Source organism: Palaemon carinicauda, chromosome 15, assembly GCF_036898095.1.
Source record: "Palaemon carinicauda isolate YSFRI2023 chromosome 15, ASM3689809v2, whole genome shotgun sequence".
Lineage (NCBI taxonomy): Eukaryota > Metazoa > Arthropoda > Malacostraca > Decapoda > Palaemonidae > Palaemon > Palaemon carinicauda.
In genome coordinates, this window is record NC_090739.1 from 138,081,498 (window position 1) to 138,108,417 (window position 26,920).

Sequence of the window (26,920 nt, forward strand, 5' to 3'; positions counted from 1 at the left end):
TCCTTTGCTGTAAACAAGATTCAATTTATTATCAATTTCATTCTACAACAATCTTATTTTTGTCTTCGAACTTCATAAACTCCTTTAACAAATTCTAACCCCTATACAATATTACTTCAGCCTTACATATTAGGTTAATCATACTATGATTTTCCTTTGATGTAAACAAGATTCAATTCATTATCAATTTCATTCTACAGCAATTTATTTTCCTCTTCGAACTTCATAAACCCCTTTAACAAATTCTAACATCTATACAAAATGATAACTTCAGCCTTATATTTTAGGGAAATCATACTATGATTTTCCTATGATGTAAACAAGATTCAATTTCTTATCAATTTTATTCTACAGCAATTTTATTTTTATTTTCGAACTTTATAAACCACTTCAACAAATTCTAACATTTATACCAAATCATAACTTCAGCTTATATTTTGGAGAAATCATTTGATTTTCCTTTGCTGTAAATAAGGTTAAATTTATTATCAATTCCATTCTACAGCAATCTTATTTTTCTCTTCGAACTTTATAAACCCCTTCAACAAATTCTAACATTTATACCAAATCATAACTTCAGCTTATATTTTGGGGAAATCATTTGATTTTCCTTTGCTGTGAACAAGATTCAATTTGTTATCAATTTCATTCTACAGCAATTTTCTTTTTATTTTCGAACTTTATAAACTCCTTTAATAAATTCTAACACCTATACAATATTACTTCAGCATTATATTTTAGGAAAATCATACTATGATTTTCCTGATGTAAGCGAGATTCAATTTCGTATCTATTTCATTCTACAGCAATTTCATTTTCCTCTTCGAACTTTATAAACCCCTTTAACAAATTCTAACAACTATACAAAATCATAACTTCAGCCTTCCATTTTACGGAATGTTCAATATGCAAATTTAACGTTCATTTATCCTTCGCCCAATACACTCCCAGCTTTAAGATATTTACATAATCCCCCCACGACTTCATATAAGCATCACCACGATAACTTAAGGAAGTTTCTTAGCTTATTTTAATAGCCTTCATAACAAAGCATCAGTCTGGGTGTACAGTATACACAATCAACTCGATCTCATGATGATAATCTCAGTGGGGCATTTAGTAACACGAGTTTTATATTACTTTCCTCACTAAGTTATTTTAAGACTTTTTTATTTTTTAATTAAATTACTTTCCCTACTAAATTATTTAAAGACTTTTTTTTTTCTTTTTGAAATTAAAAAAGTGGTGTAACATTCTCGCCCTTTTCATATCATCAAAGATACAGTTATGTAAACTAATCAGATTACACTGTTAAAAATTTGCTTTAAAAAACGGTAAAAGTCCAGGAATAAATGTTGCCAGGCATTTACCGTTTTAAAAACGTATATTTTGACGTTAAAGAGTGATATTACGGTCACCAACCCGTGAAAGATAATAACAAAGTAGGGTAGAAATTACGGTCGCCGTATTTCTGAACATACGGCAGAGAACCGTATATTTTACGGATAATTTCCATTAAAATTACGGTTTTTTTAACAGATATCATCACAAATAGACAAATATAAGAAATCTAAGGGAGTAAATAAAAGACATACACTGTTACAAATTTGGTTTAAAAAACCCGTAAAAATCCTGGAATAAATGTTGCCAGGCATTTGCCGTTTTAAAAACGAATATTTTGACGTTAAAGAGTGATATTAGGGTCACCAACCCGTAAAAGATAATAACAAAGTAGGGTAGAAATTACGGTCGCCTTATTTCTGAAAATACGGCTGAGAACCGTATATTTTACGGAGAATTTCTGATTAAAATTACGGTTTTTATAACAGTGTATGTTATACAATAAAAATGTGCATGAATCTAAATATTTAGAGATCAATTACGTATTGGTCATAAACACAATGGCGACATAGCCTACCTTGGATCAAATTAGGAAATATGTAGAACTCAAACCGACACATGCTAGGCTGGGGTGAGGTTATCTTAACACGCTAAGCCACAATTTAAGGTTTAAATGGCGATCATGAATGGCAGAGGCAAGTGAAAGTGACAATACTCTAACCAGCAGGACAATGCCTTAGAGAGTGACCATATATACATATGCTCAGTACCCAAGCCCCCTCACCACCCAAGCTATGACCAGGGAGAGCCAGGCGATTGGTTTAGTTTAGCCTCACAATGCCTAGCATAAGTCAGTTCGAATCATATCAAGGAAGGTAGGACTTCTCCATTATGTCCAGCTTGGATCCAGGGCTTTTAGTACTAATCCCTCGAGAAAAAAAAAAAAAGAGTGAAATTGCCGTAGCTAGAGGGACAATGGCCCAGAGACTGACAATATATTCATATGATCAATGACCCAGCCCCTCTCCACCCAAGCTAGGACCAGGGAGGGCGCGGCAATGGCTGCTGATGACTCAGCAGGTAAACCTATCGGTTTCCCCAAACCACACAACCTTAGCTCACATGGATGGTGAGGTTGCAGCGACCAAAGGGACTCGAACTCCAATCTGGCAATCACCAGGTAAATCATCGTGTTTTGATGACTATGACTCGCATATTTTACAAATTATTAATAAATATACTATATACGAATGAACTGAGAAACCCATGAGAATGTATCTGACTGTCAACGGAACTAAAATTGAGAAAAGGAAACTATATCACTTAGATAACCAAAGAAGTGACATACAGCGAGGCTTATTCCAAGTATATAAATCATGTACTTTATAACTTCATTAATCACTGTCTCCCATTTTCAAGACAATTAATCATCATCGTTCTTCAAGACAAATAGGAATTCTAAATGATCAGCTTGACTATTCATTACTGAATCGCAAACCTTATGTTAAAGATACGGTCTTATATAACACTGAGCATGTAAAAAAAAATTCAATAATAAGGCTTTTAATAATTACGATTTTTTTTTAATTATTAAATGTATATATATATATATATATATATATATATATATATATATATATATATATATATGCATAAATACAATATATGAGCTTTACCGATAGTCTTTAAATATCAAAGTTTATATATGAAAGATCTAATGTAATGTCAGTGTTCTTAAAGTATTCTATTGTAATTGTTCATTACTTCTCCTTTAGTTTATATATTTCGTTGTTTCCATTCCTCACTGGGCTATTTTCCCCTGTTGGAGCCCTAACCTTCCAACCTCCAAGAATTCACATTCGAACCTTTGTGTAGTAAAACCTTCACTGCAATAGTCACTTTACACGCCGACAAAAGAGGCTCATCACTAGTATGTCAAACCCTGCAGGACACACGTTGCCATTTGTCTCTAAATACCTAGAAGTACCTCGCACCAATTCTTGCATTTCGCACTTAAGAGATAAGAGGATTTAAACTATAGTATATACACTTTTCAACAGGGTTGAGGAGGCCGATGTGGTAACGTCCCTGACTGGTGAACGCCAGACTGGGGTTCGAGTCCCGCTCCAACTCGTTAGTTTCTTAGGTCACTGTACCCTTACCATTCTTGCGAGCTAAGGAAGGGGGGTTTGGGGGAGCGTATTTGTCTATCTGCTGAGTCAACAGCACCCATTGCCTGGCCTTCCTTAGTCCTAATTTGGGTGGAGAGGGGGCTTGCGCGCTGATCATGTAATATATGGTCAGTCTCTACGGCATTGGCTTGATATGGCAATGCCACTGTCCCTTGCCTCTGCCATTCACGAGCAGCCTTTAAAATCTTTAAATTGTTGTCCATTCTTCTCATGTGACCGGACGGCTTGAAGATATTCTAAATCTTCCTTCCATCTATACGAAGCATTTCATCTCTTTCACGCACTTCCACATTTCTCTCATTTCTTTGCACTCACATACACTACGCAAACCCCAAACATGAAAGACATATCTGAGGCTTTTCTCCTACAGAGGACTACAAACTGCTGCATATTTCTTGTTGTTCAGATAATGACAGTTCTTCATATATGAGGTGGGTCTTAACAAAAAGCAATACAGCAGCCAGCTCCATATTCATCTTTGCCTTTGTGCAGTAAAACTCCACACACACTACAATATGCAGCTCATCAGCATTTCGTCGAACCCATGGGTACCCTGACCCAACACACTGTGCCACTCATCCCTACCCTACTTTACGGACTGCCCTTGTGCAAGTGGCCGTATCTTGCTATATGCAAGGCGTTTTTAAACGAACGAACGAACCTACCTTACACAAGCGCCTGTAATTCCTTGGCCTCAAAAATAATTTATTCCCTTACGTGTTAAAACTATCCGATCAATCATTTCTATGACATCCTTTCTCTACCTTTCAGCACTTCATAACTACAAGCTTTGCTTAGAACAACAACAAATGTACCCGTTTCTAGTCCATTGCAAGAAAAAGGCCTCAGACATATAAACTATTTTCTGAGATTTGTCCAGTTTCACTACCACTCTGGCTATGGCTGATCCATGATGGTGGGAGATTTTCGTCTGCTCAAAGCAAACCAACCTAGTATGGCTAGCCATTATTATTATTATTATTATTATTATTATTATTATTATTATTATTAATTGCTAAGCTACAACCCTTGTTGGAAAATCAATATGATATAAGCCCAGGGGCTCCAACAGAGAAAATAGCGCAGAGAGGAAAGGAAACAAGAAAAAATAAAATATTCTAAGAGCACTAACATTAAAATAAATATAAAAAACTATAAAAACTTTAACAAAACAAGAGAAAGAGAAATAAGATAAAATAGTGTGCCCGAGTGTACCCTCAAGCAAGAGGCAATATACAAATCCTTTACGACGTTAAGGTATCCCCACTCACATACATGTATATAACAATCAAACTGAATGCATTACCTAAGAAATGTTATAAAATTCATCAAAGTTACTGAGGTGGCAGAAGCAAATCATTCACACATGGGCGGTCTAATTGGCATCATAGATTCACTTTGAAGCAGCAAACTTCATCTCTCATTCATCATGGTAGAGAACTTTAATTTTTTACGGTAGTGATTCAAATGGTCTTTGTTTTCTCATTTGTTTTATACATGTAGTTGGTTTTCCCCTTTTCGAATTCAAGCGTACTTCGCTTTTTCACGAATGAAAAATAGCATAAGGAAATTATTCAAGTTTCAGCCAATTGCACATAGCTATCTATTAGTTCTGGGGACACGTAATTATTATTTTCTTGACGTCAACATACGATAGTTCTGTTTAATATCAGGCGAGAAAATCGACAAGAAATGCCGGACCTTGTTGAATCATCACACCAATAACCATCGAGAGAGAGAGAGAGAGAGAGAGAGAGAGAGAGAGAGAGAGAGAGAGAGAGAGAGAGAGAGAGAGAGAGAGAGAGAGAGAGAGAGGGAGAAGCGATCGCATATAAATATCTTAGCTAATAAGTAAAAAACAGCACTAACTCAAAACAGATAACAAAAGAAAATGTGTCAAAATCAAATTGAGGGCTAAAGTCCTTTTATAATAACCTTTCCAATGCAATTACATGCGCATCACAATTGCATCAACGCCCACCGAGCATTCATACACTTATGACAGGAATATTATTATTATTATTATTATTATTATTATTATTATTATTATTATTATTATTATTATCATTATTATTATTATTATTACAAGCTAACCTACAACCCCGGTTGGAAAAGCAGGATACTATAAGCCCAAGGGCTACAACTTGAAAAATACCTAAATGAACATTTACTGAGTGAATATTAAGGTTATATAACACTATACGTTATATCTGCTTAATTTCAGATGCTTTAAAATAAAAGAAAAAAAAATAGGAATTCAAACGCTACATAAACTTTACTTACGAGACTAAAAATGTGCCCCGGCGTCTTTCACAGTGGTAATCAGTGTCCTTCTGCAGTCCATAATCTTGGGGTAATGAAAGTTCAACGCTGAAAAAAAGAAAAAGAGAAGGAGCTAAGTGCCTACCTGCCTTATTAAAAGGATTATCAGAAACATACGATATTACTTATATTAGAGAATGGAGGATATTTAGTTTAAAAGTAATGTAAACAAACAAAGGTTATTGTTCTTAACACACACGCACACACATACTGTATATATATATATATATATATATATATATATATATATATATATATATATATATATGTATATATATATATATGTATATATATACATATATATATATATATATATATATATATATATATATATATATATATATATATATGTGTGTGTGTGCGTGTGTGTGTGTGTGTGTGTGTGTGTTTGTATATATTCAACATCCTCTGGCTTCAAACCAAGGTTACTGGGCTTTTGTTTTTACTAACAACCTTATAAATCAAATCATAAGTGAAAACCACCATCCATTTTCATTCAACCTGATACTTTGCAGAAAAAACTTAAATCATAACTAATAAAAAATGAAAAACGAAGTTAAATGATTAACATTTAATACAAAAAGGCAAATTCCGGTATATATTTTGGCTCGACGAATCACTATCAGTTAAAGGGAATCTTGGCCAATTATTCGATATCAAAGAATTAAATAACCAAAAGAATACCATGTAACCGAAATCAAAGGGATTCGTAACCTCAGATTAAAAGATTAAGAAAAGGTAAAGGGTCTACGACTCAAGATTATTAAAGCAGATTGAAATTATATTTGGAAAATTTGGGCCCTCCCAGTAAATCATTAAAACATAGCTATATGTATACATATACATATATATATATATATATATATATATATATATATATATATATATATATATATATATATATATATATATATATATATATATTGTACGGGACGAGTGTTAAGCAGTCGACCCTCTAAGAAACTCTGGCCGTGTGTTTCTTCAACATTTTGTAATCCTCATGTCATGTCAAACAAACACTTCTGCATATATTATTATGTATTGTTCATATAGAAAAAGAAATTATCTTTTCGTCAGGTATACTCATAAAGTACACTTTGTAATGTGTCGAAGTTAATTAAGCAACAATTAATAAAGTAAAGAGGGTTGAGTAATAAATACATCTGCTGTTTGACTACTACAATATTTCATTTGAAATATATGTCATGTTGTTGCTTGTGTTTTCCTCTTTTCATTGATACATGTGTGTATATTGTTTGTATATTTATACATTAAGCATAAATTATTGAAGAGTACTGAGAAAACACATTCTGTTTTCTCAGAGGCTTGCACAAACCATATATATCACTGTCAGATAGAACCAATAAATACAATTTGAATTTTACCCGCGTCTACTTCGCTCCCTTCCTGCACTATGAGTTGAGTTTTACTACAACAAATCTAAATATCTACGTTTGGACTGCAAAATAACAACAATAAGGCCAAAACTAGTTTTAAAAATCCATGAGATAAAATTGTCGCAAACTATATCAGTGAAATTCTTAGATTTGTTCCACGAATTATTATCATTATCAAACACACGATATAAAAAAACAACAAATAAACAAACTGACTATTGTAATAAGACTATGGGTAGAAGAGCTATCCCGCGGGAAGGTCTCAAAACAGACAACTTTTAAATCAATGGAACAAAACATTATTTTGAAGCGGAAAAAGTCTTAAATCACTCTTCATAACAAAGTCACGGTGCAAGGAAACGCTGTAGGGAACATTTCTGACTCTAAAGTATAGTTTTTCTGAATGCAGTGAACAGTCACTCACTGTTATCTATAGCCACTGCCTTCACTCACACTACTTGGGACCGTAGAATGAGGTAGGTAGGTATTAGAACGACCTAGTGCAGGCCACGGGCTCCTGCGTTAAGAGGGATTAGGGAAGGTGCAGGCCACGGGCTCTTGCGCTAAGAGGGATTAGGGAAGGTGCAGGTCACGGGCTCTTGCGCTAAGAGGGATAAAATGTGTAAGACTGCTGAATGAGGGTTTTCTACCTACGGTGTCTGGCACATACTGGTGGCTACCCATCTGACCAAACACATTATGATATCAACCTGATGAAAAAATATCAAAAGAAGTGACCAAACTACTGTAATATATACATGTTTAATTAATTTATGAAAAATCTTCATTACATAACTATATTGCAAACGGCTGCAAGTCCTTCTCACTTAATGGAAAGTAATTGAAACTAAACTTCCTTAATTAATCAACAAGTAATTGAAACTAAAATTCCATAATTTATTCGGAAAATATATTGAGCACTGAAGTTATTCGAATAATATTTACTGAAAATGAAAATAAAGTTAAAATATAAATATATAGCAGAGGTGTTAAATAAATATATCATATGTTAAATTGATAAAAAAACTAATTGTGTTAAATTGATAAAAAACCAATATATGATATGTTAAATTGATAAAACTTTAAGAATATTTCCCAAATGTGATAAACATAAAATAATAACCATGAAACTAGAATCAACTGCAGTCAATTTTCATGGTTGATTTCAGGCCAAAAGGAACAGTGAAATTTGGGAATCAATTAAAAGAAGGGAATAGCAAAGGCGAGAAAATTGGTCATTACGGGTATTTGGGGATTTAATTCCAATAGGAATTGAATTCCCATAGGGTCTTCCAGGGGAAATTGGAACTGGAACCGGTGGATAGTCTTGCCTATGATATCGCCCCAAGATTTCCACAAGCGATTTCACGTAATCGTTTGGAAAGTATATTATATAATGAAATGATAGTTTTCTGGGGTTTCAGAAGGAAAATAACTTTAACAGTAAAATCAAGGTTTTGCAATATTTTCCAATTTCACTTGAAACTAAATATGTCGCAATAAATATGAATAAAAATGATTACACAAAAATAAAAGAAGGAAAAGTCAATAATAATATTAAAATTGCAGCCTGTCATGAAAAATGAGTTATAAAAATTTACTAATTTCATATATTACTTATAACGCATTAGTAATAAACGAGTCATAAATTTGCCAGCGCAAATACAGTTATGGATATTAGTCAAAATTAAGATCCACCATAAACATCCAAATAAAAGAAATGTTTAAGTACCAAGAAGAAATTTATCGTAGTTATCACTTTTATTACGATCCAAACTAAGACTTGTTGTAGCCTATTGTTAACGTCCTTGCCTGGTAATCGCCAGATTGAGGTTCGAATCCCGCTCAAACTCGTTAGTTCCTTTGGTCGCTGCAACTTTACGATCCTTGTGAGCTAAGGAGAGGGGATTTGCCTGGCCTCCTTGGTCCTAGCTTGGGTGGAGAGGGGGCTTGGGCGCTGATCATATGTATATATGGACAGTCTCTAGGGCATTGTCCTGCCTGCTAGGGCAATGTCACTGTGCCTTGCCTCTACCATACATGAGCGGCCTTTAAACTTTCAAATCCATAGAACAGAGGGGAAAGCATCCAGACCGGGCTATTAAAGGAGGTGAATCCAAAGAGATTGGGAGCCGCGAAGCTCGTGAAAAGGTAGAAAACAGAAAATGAAAAGACAATTTCAGATGAAAAATTCCTCCTGCAACCTCTTGCTGAAGATGAACAGTATGCGCATTTTGTTAAATATATGTAAGTAAGCATCCCTCAGGAAAAGTATTCGAACAAACTCGAACATCAATCTGTAAGTGTGCACCCGAGCGTGTGCGCAGGTACATGCAGTAAGTGCACACACACTTAAATATGTATGTATGTATATATATATATATTTATTTATTTATTTATATATATATATATATATATATATATATATATATATATATATATATACACACTTCTCTTGGAATTGTCTTACTATAAAAATAGCATCTACTGTACTGTACTCTTTACTTTCATAAACCAAAACAAGTTGCTCATCTATATTATTATTATTATTATTATTATTATTATTATTATTATCATTGCTTGCTAGCTGAAACAGCAAGACGACAAGAGCCCAAGCGCTCCAACAGAGAAAACCGCCCGGTGAGGAAAGAAAATAAGGAAATAAATAGAATAGTGGGCCTCAGTAAAGGTTAAAGGTTAATGGTGTCTGGTTTCAAGGCCAGTTTCATCAGAATAGAAGCTCACTAGATCGCCGGCCGGGAAAACCCAATCCAACACTGTGGTGGCCAAACAACAGCAGTGGCCTCCTAAGTAAACGGCTTAAACTCACGGTTTTGGGCTGGGATCGAACTGCTACCATGCGAATGCTAGGCAATCAAGTTACCACAGTACTAGACAGGAGGCCCATCATCTCTCTCAACCTTCCTTCTGTAATTGTTTCCAGTATCTCGAATAGATGCTCCGAAAGTTTTATTCATCTATTATCACAATGAAAAACCCTTACATTTCCCATCTCTATTAAAATATGAACTCACCAGTCTTCTAAACCTTCTCCATCCTGGATAAAGTCAAATGTAAAGGTGTCTGTTTTCAGTTCCAGTTTCATCAGAACAGATGCTCACCAGAACGTCAGGGTCCTGGAGTGGGATCGATCTGCTACCATGCGAATGCTAGGCGAAAGCGTTACCAATGTATTAGCCATGAGGCCCACCATCTCTCTCAACCTTCCTTCTGTAATTGTTTCCAGTATCTCGAATAGATGCTCCGAAAGCTTTATTCATCTGTAACCACAATCAACAACTCTTACATCCCCTGTCTCTCTTAAAATATGAACTGATCAGTCTTCTAAACCTTCTCCATTCTGGACAAAGTAAAATGTAAAGGTGTCTGTTTTCAGTTCCAGTTTCATCAGAACAGATGCTCACCAGAACGTCAGGAGGGCAAGTCCAACAACCCAATGTGGTGCCCAACCCCAGCGGTATCCTCCCAAGAAACAGCTTATAAACTCACGGTCTCGGGCTGGGATCGACCTGCTACCACGCGAATGCTAGGCGAACGCGTTACCACTAGACTAGCCAGAAGGGCCATCATCGCTCTCAACCTTCCTTCTACAATTGTTTCCAGTACCTCGAATACACGTTCCAAAAGCTTTATTCCTCTAGTATAACAATGAACAACCTTTACATTCCCCGTCCCTCAGAAAATATGAACTCACTGTTCTAAACTTTTTCAATTTCTGGGTAATCAAGGTCTCTACTCGCCTTAAACACAAAATGTAAGAACCAGTCATCTGCGTGAATATCCGGAAATTGTATTATTTTCATTATCTTTTCGTTCGCCTTGTATTACTCCAGACGCCCCAGCAGTTGTGCGTAATATTTTCTCTAAATTCGCGTGGCAGCAATTTCCTGCTCGCTTAACAAACTCACAAACACTACGACCAACAATTAACCGCCTCTCGCGAAAGAATTTGGTCATTACATGCAATTTGTTCTTTCGTTTTTGCAAGCATTATACTGCATGAGAGAGAGAGAGAGAGAGAGAGAGAGAGAGAGAGAGAGAGAGAGAGAGAATATTACAGGAAAAATATCAAATTGTATGTGAACAGGAGAGAGAGAGAGAGAGAGAGAGAGAGAGAGAGAGAGAGAGAGAGAGAGAGAGAGAGAGAGATTACATGAAAAAGAAACTTTAAGATGGATATGAACAGGAGAGATAGAAACAGGATATTACAGGAAAAACATCAAGCTGGTTGTGAACAGGAGAGAGAGAGAGAGAGAGAGAGAGAGAGAGAGAGAGAGAGAGAGAGAGAGAGAGAGATAACATGAAAAAGAAACTTTAAGATGGATATGAACAGGAGAGATAGAAACAGGATATTACAGGAAAAAAACATCAAGCTGGCTTTGAACAGGAGAGAGAGAGAGAGAGAGAGAGAGAGAGAGAGAGAGAGAGAGAGAGAGAGAGAGAGAGGAACATTAAGATGGATATGAACAGAAGAGATAGAAAAAGGATAGTACACGAAACAAAACACCAAGCTGGCTGTGAACAGGAGAGAGAGAGAGAGAGAGAGAGAGAGAGAGAGAGAGAGAGAGAGAGGAGAGAGAGAGAGAGAGAGAGTCAGGCGTCATTAAGGCCAGTGAATGGATGAAAGGCTTAGCGAGACGTACAATAACACGGACTCAGCAGAGCTAAGGGAGCCCAGACTCGGGATTAAATCTTCTTTTAAGTAATGGTTTCCAGGGTTGCATTAATCATTGCCGTCTTTTTATACATTTCAATTATAATTTATCTTTCCCTTTCCAAGAGATACAGTACACAAGCACTCATAAATATACACATTTAGCATCTCACTGAACCAATTATACACAGTTCATTAATCTTTTCAACACTTAAAAAAAAAAAAAAACAACAACAACTCACCACGGTATTTTAATCGGAAATTCTCAGCCAAATTTCAGTATAATACAGGCAACCGTAATTTCTACCCCACTTTGTTATTATCTTTTACGGGTTAGTGACCGTAATATCACTCATTTACGCAAACGTATCCGTTTTTAAAACAGTAAAAATCCTGGAATAAATGTTGCCAGGCATTTACGGTTCTTTTAATGCAAATATTTAACAGTGAATCTTCCGCATCTCCCTCTCAAATGTCCTAACCAGGTCAAATCTAAAAAAACACTGATCCATATTTTTTTTTTTTTTTATACATCCATACCTTCGTCTTCAAATATAACATAAGGACTGCCCATGAATGGTAAAGGCAAGAGACAGTAGCATTGCCCTATCAAGCAGCACAATGCCCTAGAGACTGATCAGCGCCCAAGATCCCTCTCCTTCCAAGCTAGGACCAAAGAGGGCCAGGCAACGGCTACTGATGACTCAGCAGATGGCACCTATAGACTCCCCCAAACCACCCATCCTTAGCTCAAAAGGATGGTGAGGTTGCAGCGACCAAAGAAGCTAAAGAGTCTGAACGGACTCGAACCCCAGTCTGGGGAACACTAGAAACCAGTTCACCTAATTCAGCTTAATTTACTTCCGTTCCCAAACTAAATCAGATTTAACTTCCATAAAGAAAAGCTGACTGTCTTCGTATGATCAAACTTCCCTTCCGCTGACATTGATCTGGTTAACTTTCTTTCTGTACATTTCCGTGACTCTGCTTCATTATAATTATTCTCTTACATCTACATATCTAGAAGGCTTCACTCTTTCACCCAGCAATGATTTAATATCTCTGGTTCCTATTTATCTACACAATTTTACTTCAATTAACACTCATATCCAACATTCTCGTATCGCAAACTAAATCAGATTTTCACTGGTATCTGCAGCTTCTACTCGCTAATATCTACAAATACCAGTTACTCTTATATTTCATCAATTTTAAATACTGGGACCTATATCTCCATTCCTTACCATATCGGATTTAAATCATTTCATCAATAAAATTCCTAAAAGAGACTTAACTTCTCTCTACCCTACCTCTACATTAAACCCTTTTTACCTCTTCTGTGTATTTCAAAAAATATTTTTCTTTTATAACAACCAATTCTAACACCACTTGAGAAATCACTTACTATACCGTACATCATCAGCGTTTCTCAATTAAAGTCAGATTATCTCATGGTATTGTTTCTTAACAAACTCAAATAAAAAAAAAAAATCTTAGTCAATTTGTAAGTGGTTACTTGACAGGTTGGTATTGAGATATTCCTCTTGGACACTGATAGCATAAGGGCCTGCGCATCACGCCCCAGGAAAGAGGAGCGCTTGGTGGGAAGAAATGCAAAGAAGATGAGTGAACATTCCGTTAAACTCGAGCTTGTGTCATGTGGCCATTACCTTGAATGCTGCTGCTTTTTACCTTAGATTACCTTAAAACTTTTTCCAATACCTTGAATGCTGCTGCTTTTTACCTTAAATAACCTTAAATCTTTTTCCAATTTCTTTAAATTTTAAGCTAGTAAAACCAAAATTACGTTAGAATTACCTTGAAACCATGAAAATTACCTCAAACTAAGGCAATTACCTTGAAAGTTTAAACCCTACAGTCCTCCCCTCACCCCGCCCAACGATAATCACTCGTGTACTCCAGTAGGATGTGGGGAAATCAAGAAAATTACACTGAAGCCTTTTAGCTGCTCTTTGGTGTAAAATTCAACAGAATTAATCCCCACGAGCATGTGATTTTCATTCACAAACCCTATACAGTAGTTATGTATTAGAGCAGACACAAACGGTACATGATAGTTACACACACAAACATGGTATATATATGGGCAAAACTTTATCATATATATATATATATGAATATATATATATATATATATATATATATATATATATATATATATATATATAATGTGTATAAGAAGCAAAGGAAGGAGAAGACGATGAATCGACGAACTAAGGAAGTTTGCGAGCGTGGACTGGCAAAGAAAGACCATAAACAGACGCAAGTGGAAGGACATGTCTGAAGCTTTTATTCTGCCTTGGACTAGCAACGGCTGATGATGGTGATATATGTATGTATGTATATATATATATATATATATATACATACACACACACACACACCACATATATATATATATATATATATACATATATATATATATACATATATATATATACATACATACACGTATATGTATGTAACTTAAATATCAATTATCAGACCCAGTCAGAATAACACCTGGTCAGGTAAATTAATATGACCTTGAAACAGAAATTAAATCCCGCACACACACTCGTGGTCTACCAACGGGTGACGGGGAGGTGAGGGGTGGGGGGTGGGGAGATGCAAAATGGCTTAAAACGCGAAGTAAATGTGACCCTGTGACACCCACATGACTCCGAACGAAAACAAATCACTTTCCATACCAAAGAGCAAAAGAACAGATCGATACCTAGGGTAATAGGGCGAAGTATTGAAGGGGATGGTTTACTCCAAAGGCCCTTTTTTTTCTTACCTGATTTATAGGTGTCATTTTTCGATTATAAATGATAAAAAAATTCAATTTTCATGATGTCCATTATTACTCTTTCAAGAGAGTTTCACTTTGTTTCTTTTTGTAAATGTTTGACTCTAAAAATCTGCTTTTGCTTTTAGTTTGTTTGTGCGTTTGTTAAGAAAAACAGAGATGAAAAGAAGAATGGAGACGTATGTGTATGTATATGTATATGTATATATACACACACACACACACACATATATATATATATATATATAAATATATATATATATATATATATATATATATATACTGTTATCACCTCATGGAGAGCTTTATCATAACATTATTGTACTATCTAATCAAGTAATGCTCCTACGTATTGACAATCACAACTTCTAATAGAGTTTTGAACATCATAATTATTCATATCGTTTTTCATCAGGTTAATGCCCCTTCCAGTTTTATAGCAAGGAACTTTACTATAGTAATATCGCACCTCTTAATTAACTTAACAAGGTGATAAACTTTAAGGACATACTTTTTCTATCAAGTTTCATCAAGGTTGATGAATGCCATAAAATGGTTTATCACCAGGGTATTGCTCTTTTCAAATACTTACGCCATTCTGCATTTCAATCACTATACCCCGAGAATCTTTCATTAAGTCATATAAAATTTCTAATTGGACTTTTTAATCACAAGTCAAAGTTTATCAAAACCTCTAGCCATGAAAGGTGTTGACATAAATCATTCCATTACTTACAATAAAATTATAGCAAAGTTTAATTAAATTGTGCAAAGCTTTATCAAAAGTTATTTGCATCTGTTAATTACAGCATGTAGTACTTTACCATAAGATGATTACATTATTTAGCTACGCCAGGAAAAACTTTCTCGTGTCTACTGCATCTTTCATTAAAGCCATGAAAAGTTTAAAGGGATTATGAATAACCGTATGGATAAAACAAAGAAACTTTGAATCTAATGAAAATACGGTGGTTGATTTTCTTGTAGCGAGAGAGAGAGAGAGAGAGAGAGAGAGAGAGAGAGAGAGAGGACATTGACTTACAAGTGTAATTTTGATCAGGAAACTTATATCAAAAATACAATTGTAGATTCTAATGGTATTTCAGCCCTTGTACAGAGACAATGATGTTTAAAGGGTTAAAGGCAGATCATGAATGGCAGAGGCATGGGACAGTGACACTGCCCTACCTAGCAGGACAATGCCCTTGAGACAGACCATATAGACGTATGATCAGCGCCCAAGCCCCTTCTCCACCCAAGCTAGGACCAAGGAGGGCCACGCAATAGCTGCTGATGACTCAGCAGGTAGATCAATGAGCTCCTCCAAACCCAAATCCCTAGCTCATAAGGATGTTTGAGGTTGCAGCGACAAAAGAAACTAACAAGTTTTGAGCGTGACTCGAACCCCATCCTGTTTGTAAATGAACGTAAAGTGAGGTTGCAGGCACTACAACAAAACTATAAAGCTTTCGGTTTTGTACTTCCTTACATTTAGACCCGATAACCATTCCAAATCTTTCGCGTTAAGGGTTTGAGACACGAGTTGATAACCTGTGTATCTTTCAATGATAATTTCCAATTAATTAGTACTGTCCGAATATAGAGTAGAAACGCTTCAATTTCTTTATGACAACGGCAAGTATACGATCAGTTCAAAAAGTATTAACGAGTTGATATGTTTTTAATTAAAATCATATTTAGATGAATATCAAAAGGGGCAATTGTGAATACAATATTTGTTGAATAAAAAGAATTATTCACGTAAATATATTATGATGTATATATATTATTATTTGTAAGAATTGTAAATGTATATCTCCTATTAAAAGAAAAAAGTATACAGTAGTATAGCTGGAGCACTAGGTTAGATAATAATAGGAAACTGCCTGAGGTGGTCCTCGTTGTCGTTGAAATTTCTCTCTCTCTCTCTCTCTCTCTCTCTCTCTCTCTCTCTCTCTTCTTATAACCCAAGCAAGTATAACAAACGCGCCCCCCCCCCTCTTTTATAACCCACAAAAACTTCCGGTACTTTGCACCGCGCGGTGAGCAAAAATACTGGAAAACTCATTTCGCTGGAAAGTGGGCATCGCCGTTTTTCTTTGCATAATGCACGGTTAGAACAAACTAGTGGCGCCAGTTTTATGCTAAAGCTTCGCAGCCTGCAACACTTCTACCCGCCAAAACAACAAGAGGTGGTATAAAAAAAATCTTGCAGTAGATGAGAAACACAAAAGTTCTCAGAGGTTTATAATTTGTCAGCAGAGCTTAAGATTGAATGTGGCTTTGACTAATTTCGATCATTTCTATTCTGATCTACATGCAATAAGCACTGATTTATAAATAAATGTGTAGGTGTGCGTGTATATTTACATAATATACACATACATATAAACACATGCATTATAGCCACGGAAGAAAAATTAAAAGACTTGAATGGAGTTAGTACTTTCATCCAATAGGGACATCAACAGACTCAACAATGAGTACTAACTCCAATCAAGTCTTCATTTTTCCTTCTGTGGCTACAATACATTTTATACTCATCGCGTGTCAACTTCCCTGATTTCTACGCATATACATATATATGCATATATATGTGGGTGCATATATGCATATACATACAGATGAAGAACTAATTATATAGATCGATACACAGACAATTAACACATTTACTCCTAAAATCCTTTACAAATGTCATCAAATGGAATCATTATTAATCATGAATAAAACGCAAAGATAATATCAAAAGCCAATAGAAACAATAAATGAACCATTTCAAAGAAATTTCACTAAAGGAATATCCCAGGAAAAAGGCGAGAGTAAAAAATCCGTCTTCGCCTCCGTCATCAAAAATAAATGACGGTCATAGTTTCATTCTCAATCGCCTTTGATAAGTTTATGTTGAAAAAAAAGGGGGGGGGGAAAGACTTTAACCCTTGGCAGGGCTTAAGGGGGAATGAAGGGAGAGGGAGTGGTAGAGGGGGAGGGGGGAACTAACCACTCTTAGAAGAATATGTGACAGAGATGAACTCAACGTAATCTACTGTAACGAAATTGGAAGAGTTTGGAGAGGCCTAACCTCAAGGGTCGTTACAAAAATGAGAGAGAGAGAGAGAGAGAGAGAGAGAGAGAGAGAGAGAGAGTATAAATATAACATAAAACTCCTTTTATACACCAATACTTGTTAATAATCTACCAGAGTTACGGCTTCCTACAACAATGAGAGAGAGAGAGAGAGAGAGAGAGAGAGAGAGAATGTATAAAAAATAACATAAACCCCCTTTTAGTACACGAATACTTATTATCATTATTATTATTATTATTATTATTATTATTATTATTATTATTATTATTATTATTATCATTATTATTATTATTACTTGCTACGCTACAACCCTAGTTGGAAAAAGCGAGATGCTATAAGCCCAAGGGCTCCAACAGGAAAAATATTCCAGTAAGGAAAGGAAATAAGGAAAAACTACGGTACAAGAGAAGTTTAAGAACATTAATAACATTAAAATAAATCTTTCATGTATAAACTATAAAAACTTGAAAACAACAAGAGGATAAAAACTTCAAAATAACAAGAGGAAAAGAAACAAGATAAAAAAGTGCCCTCGAGTGTACCCACAAGCAAGAGATCTCTAACCCAAGACAATGGAAGACCATGGTACAGAGGCTATGACACTACCCAAGACTAGAGAACAATGGTTTGATTTTGGAGTGTCCTTCTCCTAGAAGAGCTGCTTACCATAGCTAGAGAGTCTCGTGCTCCTTTTCTTAAACATTCAGTATCACATTTAACAACATAGTGACAACTTCTGGTGTACTTAGTCATTACTGAAACACTAAAAACAAATACATTTGATAAAATCCAAAAGATGAAAAACAATCGTAAATAATAAGGCAAATAGCTTTAGAGCGTTAAAAGAAATTTTGGATACGTATATCTTTAAATGTAATGACAAAGATTACCACCCGTTTTCAAAATAAGAAAAAAAATGAGGTTGAATTACAATAGGCTTATTTGATCATAATACCTCCCAACCAGCATATATCCTAGTATTTTTACTCTCTCTCTCTCTCTCTCTCTCTCTCTCTCAGTGCTAATAGAAAAAACCTGTTTAAGCTTGCCATTGCATGTTTCACATTATTAAAGTTTTATGCCATGTTATCTTCAACCGTTTGAATATAAACTTATGGCGTTCGAATAAAGTCAGTTATGTCCAGCTCGTCTTTCCGTTAAGACCTTCATCAGCCTGCCAAATATTACTTAAGCAACCTTGAAGAGTAAAACATCAAAGAATGGTAGAGTAACACAGCCCTTGGCCACGCAGCTCTGAGCCACTCTGTAATTCCAAATGGGGTCATCAAAGGCTGGAAAGTTTGAACGAAGGGATTATCTCTCCCTAGGGCTTCATTTATCTTCTTGAAGTCATCCAGAATGTTAGTGAGTCGCTTAAGACAGGGAGACATTCAGTTTTCTTTAGGTATCCCAATGCCACCAGTTTGTTTACATTTGTGTGTATATATATATATATATATATATACACACATATATAAATATAAATATATATATATATATATATATATTATTGTATAAAATACACTAAAGGAAAAATCACCCGATTCTACCCTAAAAAAATATCTTATAAATTTATAAATGAAAATGCAAACAACTAAGCGAGAGCAACGACAGATACTTGTAGGTGGATCAGAAAACTGATTAACAAATAGTCGAGCCAAAAAACATAAAATCCTGGACCCGCATCCAAATTCATCCTGAAAGGTAATCAATTCTCTACACCATTTCAAACGGGCCCCCATCCTACAACAGAAGATTCTTAACATTATCAATAATCAAAGATACCTTGTAGACCGCCAGATACAGAAACACATAGGTAAATACACAGTGGAATCGAATAAAACCTTAGCAATCCCCAATATCGTCACGTTCATTTCGTTATTTTCCTTCGGTGGCAACGCCACTACTGCTGAACGCCAGACTAGGGTTCGAGTCCCCATTCTTGTGAGCCAAGGAGGGGAGGGAGTTTGGGGGAGCCTAGGGGTCTCTATGCTGAGTCATCAGCACCCATTGCCCTGGTTTCCTTGGTCCTAGCTTGGGTGGAGAAGGGGCTTGGGGGGCTGATCATATGTGTATATGGTCAGTCTTTAGGGAATTGTCCTGCTTGATAGGTCAATGCCACTGTCAATTGCCTCTGCCAGCCATTCATGAGTGGCCTTTAAACCTTTAAACTGATCCGCTTTCCCAATACACAACTTTTCCTCTGGTGACGAGAACATCAAGAGAGAAGACCAACTCGAACACCTATAATAAGACGTAGAAGAGAGAAGCCTCTAAGACGTGAATGACTAATCAGCAACGACTCTTTTTCTCGATCGCTTTTAGAAAACATTGGGGAGGGGGGGAGGGGGGTTCTGATCTGCATAAACATCGCCCTACGGGACGGAAGGGGATCCAGTCAGAAATTGGCCATTTAACTTGATTTACGAGTGAAATTTAAGATGTCAACAGCAGGAAAGATGAGCGAAAGTTAGGGAGAGGGAAGAGGTGGAAAGAGGGCGAGAGTGAGAGGGAGTTTTAGGGATAGGAGCGGAAGGAGTGGGATGAGCATGAACGCATAAAAGAGAGTGACTATAGTCCATTTCTTTTAGCGAGACAGATTTGTACCGACTCGCAGCGGTGCCCTTTTAGCTCGGAAAAGTTTCCTGATCGCTGATTGGTTAGAATTATCTTATCCAGCCAATCAGCGATCAGGAAACTTTTCACAGCTAAAAGGGCACCGCTGCGAGTCGGTGCAAATACGCCTCGCTATAAGAAATGGACTATAGTATGGCAGTAGAAGAGAGTTGGGAGAGCGGTATAGGGGGATGAGTAAACATGAATGAGGAGAGAGGAGTGGACGAAACCTGATTGGAAAGAGGGTCACGGAGAAGGGATTAAAAGCAGGGGAATTATCTCCTGGAGTTAAGTAAAGATATATGGTAATACCAGATGTCAAAATCTTCCTGAGAGCTTCTTTCAAGGAACTGATAACACCAGGGTACATCTAACAGCACTTTAAAACAAAGAATCACCTGAAATCAAGATTGAGCTTCATTTCCATTGGTTATATTCTAATGTATTTTTTCTTAAAAATCATTTGTTTCTTAATATATATAAAGTTTTAATTCTTTAATACAATTTTAAGATACAATTCATAAATATGAACTAAATATACGTACCTTTATTAAACAACTTTAATTTTTCAATTATTTCTCCGTTTTGCAGTTTGTAAAACGCTCGCGAATAATGTGAAGTGCCAAGATGTTTTTTATATATTCATTCCGTTTGTTCTTTTAGCTGAGGTTGTTGAAGATGGCGTTAGAGTTCATATTCTCAACCAAGCTATTTAGGGAGAAGGCTGTTTAAAGGCCGCTGTTGAATGGCACAGACAAGGGGGCAGTGACAAAGCCCTAGCTAGCAGGATAACGTCCTAGACACTCACAATATATACAGTACATATCATCAGCGCCCAAGGCCCTCGCCACCCAAGATAGGACCAGGATGGTGAGGTTGCAGACACTATAAGAAACTATCGAGCTCAAGCAGAACTCGAACCCCAGTCCGGCAGATCACCAGGCAAAATGAGACCAAGTATCAGGTACTGAATTCACCTTAACAACCATAAATCGAAGATGGTGTACAGGATTTACTAAAGTTATAATTGACGAACATACTTATTATTACTCTTACTACTAATACTACCAAAACCAAGAAGAATTATAAAAATCATTATTAATATAATTATCATATCTGCTGATGTTTCATAAACCTTTATAAGACAGTTCGAGTCAAGTATCATGTTCATCATTCCAAAGAATGTTATCCCCGAAAAAGGAGTTACAGGAATTAAGAAAAATTCTACATCTCAAAAGAAGAAACAAAAGGCCCCACTTACTTGGTGGAAATGAGGCTTCTCGTTAAAAGAAAAGAAATAATGCACAAAGAAAAGCAGGTTACTGTATCAAAGGTAGACGGCAAAAAGTTAAGAGACTAAAGGATATATTCATAAAAGAGCGGGTGCTAGTTAATTAACGCCCCCCGCACAAACGCACACACGCACACACACACACCACCTATATATATACATACACGCTTGGACTGAAAATAAAATTTAATAAACCAATTATAACCACCTGAAAAGAAGAACAGACAAATCTAGTGAAAATAACCACGTTTTGTCAAACCGAGAAAAGAATAAAAACAACAGCGTTACCAAATCATAAAGAAAAAGAAAACTATAAAACTACACGTCGCTTCTCGCATCGCTACAACCCATGAATTATTAATAGAGCGTCTGGAGCGTGTGGTAATACCTCTGGATATCGTATTGCCTACGTCCACCACATTTAAACAACAGCCACAACTCGAAAGAAATGCCACAAGTTTAGGAGGTATCGTATTTCATGTAACGTTCTCTCTCTCTCTCTCTCTCTCTCTCTCTCTCTCTCTCTCTACACACACACACAACTGACTTGAGAACTTCTTAAGTGTGTATATACTTGATATTTACTTGCATAACCAGATCTCTCTCTCTATCTCTCTCTCTCTCTCTCTCTCTCTCTCTCTCTCTCTCTCTCCACACACCCACACGCACACGCACACACTGCTTAACAGTGTGTACCTAGTTGATATTTACTTGCATAACCAGATCTCTCTCTCTCTCTCTCCTCTCTCTCTCTCTCTCTCTCTCTCTACACAACTGACTTGAAACTGCTTAAATGTGTATATACTTGGTATTTACTTGCATAACCAGCGCTCTCTCTCTCTCTCTCTTTATACGCTTTTTAATCTTTTTATCTTCGCTCGATTGGTAATTCCCCTTTCATTTTATGTCACTGGAGGAGGAAAAACATCTCCAGTGATCTGGTCTGTGAATGCAAAACAAAAGACGTGTTCTGTGCTTATTACTCTCTCGCTTTTGCACCTTAATGAAGTGCTCCAGAGTTACATTAGCCATCTATGTTAAAATTGCATGTCAGCCATAATATTAAGCCTCTTACTCTCTCTCTCAGTGTGAACGTTACTGTATGTAATATTGCACGTCAATCAAATATTAAGATTAAGTATAAGTTCATAAATATTTTACTTTAATTGTTCATTACTTCTCATATGGTGTATCTATTTCTACATTTCCCTCCCTCACTCGGCTATTTTTCGCTGTTGGAGCTCCTGGGCTTTTCCAACTGGGGTTGTAGCTTAGGTAATAATATAATAATAATAATAATAATAATAATAATAATAATCTCTCTCTCTCTCTCTCTCTCTCTCTCTCTCTCTCTCTCTCTCTCTCAACTCAAGAACCAACCGAAATATCAGACTCTTAGATGACGAAAGATGAGCGGAATCAGGGGCAACGCCCCCAAGGAATAATTGGCTCCTTCGAGAATTACTGCTTACCTTCTCGTCACAGTAAGATGAGTGGATTATTGTCACTCTTTTTTAAAGGTTTAAAGGCCACTCATGAATGGCAAAAGCAAGGGGAAATCCATTACTGTAGCCAGCAGGACAATGCCCTCGAGAATGACCATATATACCTATGATCAGCGCCCAAGCAACTCTCCACCTAATCTAGGATCAGGAAGGGCAGGAAATGATTGCTGATGACTCAGCAGGTAGACTTAAAGGCTCCCTCAACCTCCCATGATCATTAGCTCACAAGGATGGTGAGGTTGCAGACACTACAAGAACCTATTAAGTATGTGCGGGGCTCGATCTCCCGTCCAGTAGGGAGGGGGCGTTTCCAATAGGCCACCGCAACCCTAAACCATCTACCAATTTAATCTTGGAGGAATATTAATCCTCCTTTAGTCTGTTTCATCCTAGCTAGCACCTGGAGCCGAATCAAGGTTTGAAAGCTCGTCGCTGATTGGCTGATGGTTCAGGCATTCTCCCGCCGGCTGACGGACGACGAAGCAAAACTTTGCATTTGTCCGCGGTACATGATGTTCCTTTTTGCTTTATACCTCACTTAGTTTGCGTAACATCTACCTAGTTCTTTGGTCACACACAGATTAAAGGTAGATGATGAGAATTACCTTGACAAAACATACGTTTTTTATATACTGTTTTACCTACAAATGTTAAGCAAACGTAAATAAAAAATAGGTGGATTTTGTAGAAAAAATAATGCATGGAAGGCAAATTTACTATATTTACTAATTAACACGGTCCTCACCAACCAAGCGTGCCCAAGCTTTTCCTATATTTTAATTGTTCATTACTTCTCTTGCAGTTTATTCATTTCCTTGTTTTCCTTCCTTACTGTGATATTTTTCCCTGTTGGAGCTCTTGGGCTTATAACGTCCTGCTTTTCCATCTAGGGTTGTAGCTTACCTTGTATTATTAACAACAACAACAATAATAATAATAATTATAGTTATCATAATAATAATAATAATGATAATAATAACAAACAACAACAACAACAACAACAACAATAATAATAATAATAATAATAATAATAATAATAATAATAATAATAATACCATTTCCTTCATACTCTGATCCATCCTTTTAAGGACAATTATTCGACCACTTCAATTACTGTTCGCATTTCTCAACTTTAATCTCACCAACGTCACCTCTTTTACTCGTCCTCATTTTCTTTCCATGAAAGAGCTCGCGACCAGCGTTGTATTATTATTATTATTATTATTATTATTATTATTATTATTATTATTATTATTATTACTAGCCAAACTACAATCCTAGTTGGAAAAGCAAGATGGTATAAGCCCAAGCGTTCCAACAGGGAAAAATAGTCCCCCGCGAGGAAAGGAAATAAGGAAATAAATAAACGATGAAAAAAAAAAATTACCAATAAATTATTCTAAAACCAGTAACAACATCAAAACAGATATGTCATATATACACTGTAAAAAGACTTATGTTAGCCTGTTCAACATAAAAACATTAGCTGCAAGTTTGAACTTTTCTAGTTCTGCTGTATGTACTGGTGTTCAACACTTTGTTGATGAACGTTTCATTGCATAATGTATTGCATCATCTTTATTGATAACATAAATAATTTCAAAAAAGTGGAATGCATTTTGAAATAAGAAATCATCATTAAAACTCACTGGATTATATACGAGGACGGTTTGTAAAACTGTTTTTTTTATATACAGTATCACATGAATCGCTCGCGCACTAGAACTGTAAAACTTGAAAATAATGATCACACGAGATAAATTCTTCCTTCAAATTAGAAAATTCCTTTTCATTTCAGCGACATTCGAAAAGGGAAAATAAATATATAAATAAAAAGGGAGGAATGCAACAGTAATTGCTAAGTTTTGATGAAGACGAAAATGTACACATGCGTTATAATGATTGTAAGGCTCTCTCTCTCTCTCTCTCTCTCTCTCCTCTCTCTCTCTCTCTCTCTTCTCTCTCTCTCTCTCTCTCTGTGTGTCTAGCCAGTGATGATATCCTTCTGTAAACGTTATAAAATCTTTGCAGTGAGTGTAAGTGGTGTTCTACCCAGTGATTTTAGCCTTCTAGAAACATTATAAAGATTGTTAAGTCTCTCTCTCTCTCTCTCTCTCTCTCTCTCTCTCTCTCTCTCTATCACCAGGCTAATAAACCACCTGTAAATATCCGCAGGGTGAGAAATCCCCAAGGGATACCATTCATTCCATTGATTAAAGAGTTGTCGGTCTCCAAAAACAATATCGCGTTGCTGTTTACTTACTCTATGTCTCTTCCACTACTGTTGTTTACCTAACGCATGCACTTGATCTTCACATTTGTTTGCCCATCAGAGTTGATTATTAAATTGGTTTCTGTAGTTACACCTCCTCAGCAGTTTACTTTTTGTTTGCTATTGCATAGTTAGATTTGATGATTAAATTGTGTTCTGTAATCACCAATTCTCCGGAGTTTACTTTTGGTTTGCTGTTGTTTAATCCGAGTTGATCATTAGCTAAGGACTGTTTTTCATACGTCGAATTTGATTTCTTTACGCTGATGATAACCAAAAGGGTTGTACTGGTCGATGTTGTAACGTCCCTGACTGGTGAACGCCAGACTAGTGTTCGAGTCCCGCTCAAAATCGTCAGCTCCTTTGGTCGCTGCAACCTCACCATCCTTGGGAGCTAAGGATGGGCGGTTTGGGGAGCCTATAGATCTATCTGCTGAGTCATCAAAAGCCATTGCCTGGCCCTCCTCGGTACTAGGTTGGGTGGAGAGGGGCTTGGACACTGATCATATGTATCAAATGTCCTTCTTGATAGAGCAATGTCAATGTCCCTTGCCCCTGCCATTCACAAGCGGCCTTTAAACCTTTATGTTATGCAATCACACCTACTCGGCTGTTTACGTTTGGCTTGTTATTGTTAAATCAGAGTTGATTATTAGATTGTGGTCTGTAATCACACCTTCTCAGCAGTTTACTTTTGGTTGGTTATTGTTTACCATATTTCTCAGTCATCGAGGTACACATGGTTTTCATGACCCCGTTTTTACTGCCCTTGTATCTTTGTAAGATTACTTAAGCTTTGAGTCGAATACCTTATTAATACATCTATTTTTTTCCTCCCTCTTTCAAAGTTAATTTAAGTAAATTTCAATTAAATTCGCTTACGGGCTGCCAACGCTAGAGCCCGTGCCTTGCATAAGGCAATGCAATCTTTAATAAATGAATGAATGAATATTCTTTACTTTTCTGATATAATATGATCTTATTTTATTTTCATTCATCAAAATAACTAAATCATAAAAGACGTTAATTTCTGTCATCAATTATGGATTTTAACTCGTTTATCTATATAAGAACCATATCGCATTAAAAACTTTAATTTTCTTTCAAACAATTCAGAAATTCAATCATCAAAATTAGCTTTCAATTGGTTTAACATGAAATATATAAGTATAAATTTACTTTTTTATTATATAACACTGACAAATTACAATCAAATGGGCTTACACTTTCTTTATAAACTCTGAGAACAATACTATAAAAAAAAATGTATATTTTCTTCCCAGCCTTGGGAATAATATCTACCAATACCTGATAATAACCCCATCATATCACAAATTATTTCGGTGATAAAAGCATCTCCATCTTTTAATATAACTGCGAGGGAAAGGAATATCAAATGTATTAAATGCAAT

The 26,920-nt window shown here is 36.0% G+C and overlaps 1 long non-coding RNA gene across 1 annotated transcript in view; it reads right to left on the reverse strand.

Moving 5' to 3' along the window:
• The window catches only part of LOC137654404 (uncharacterized), a 252,887-nt gene that overhangs the window by 52,549 nt on the left and 173,418 nt on the right, over positions 1–26,920 (reverse strand). The window contains exon 2 of the long non-coding RNA XR_011046632.1: positions 5,817–5,903. This is a non-coding gene — a long non-coding RNA (uncharacterized lncRNA). The remainder of the gene's footprint in view (positions 1–5,816; positions 5,904–26,920) is intronic.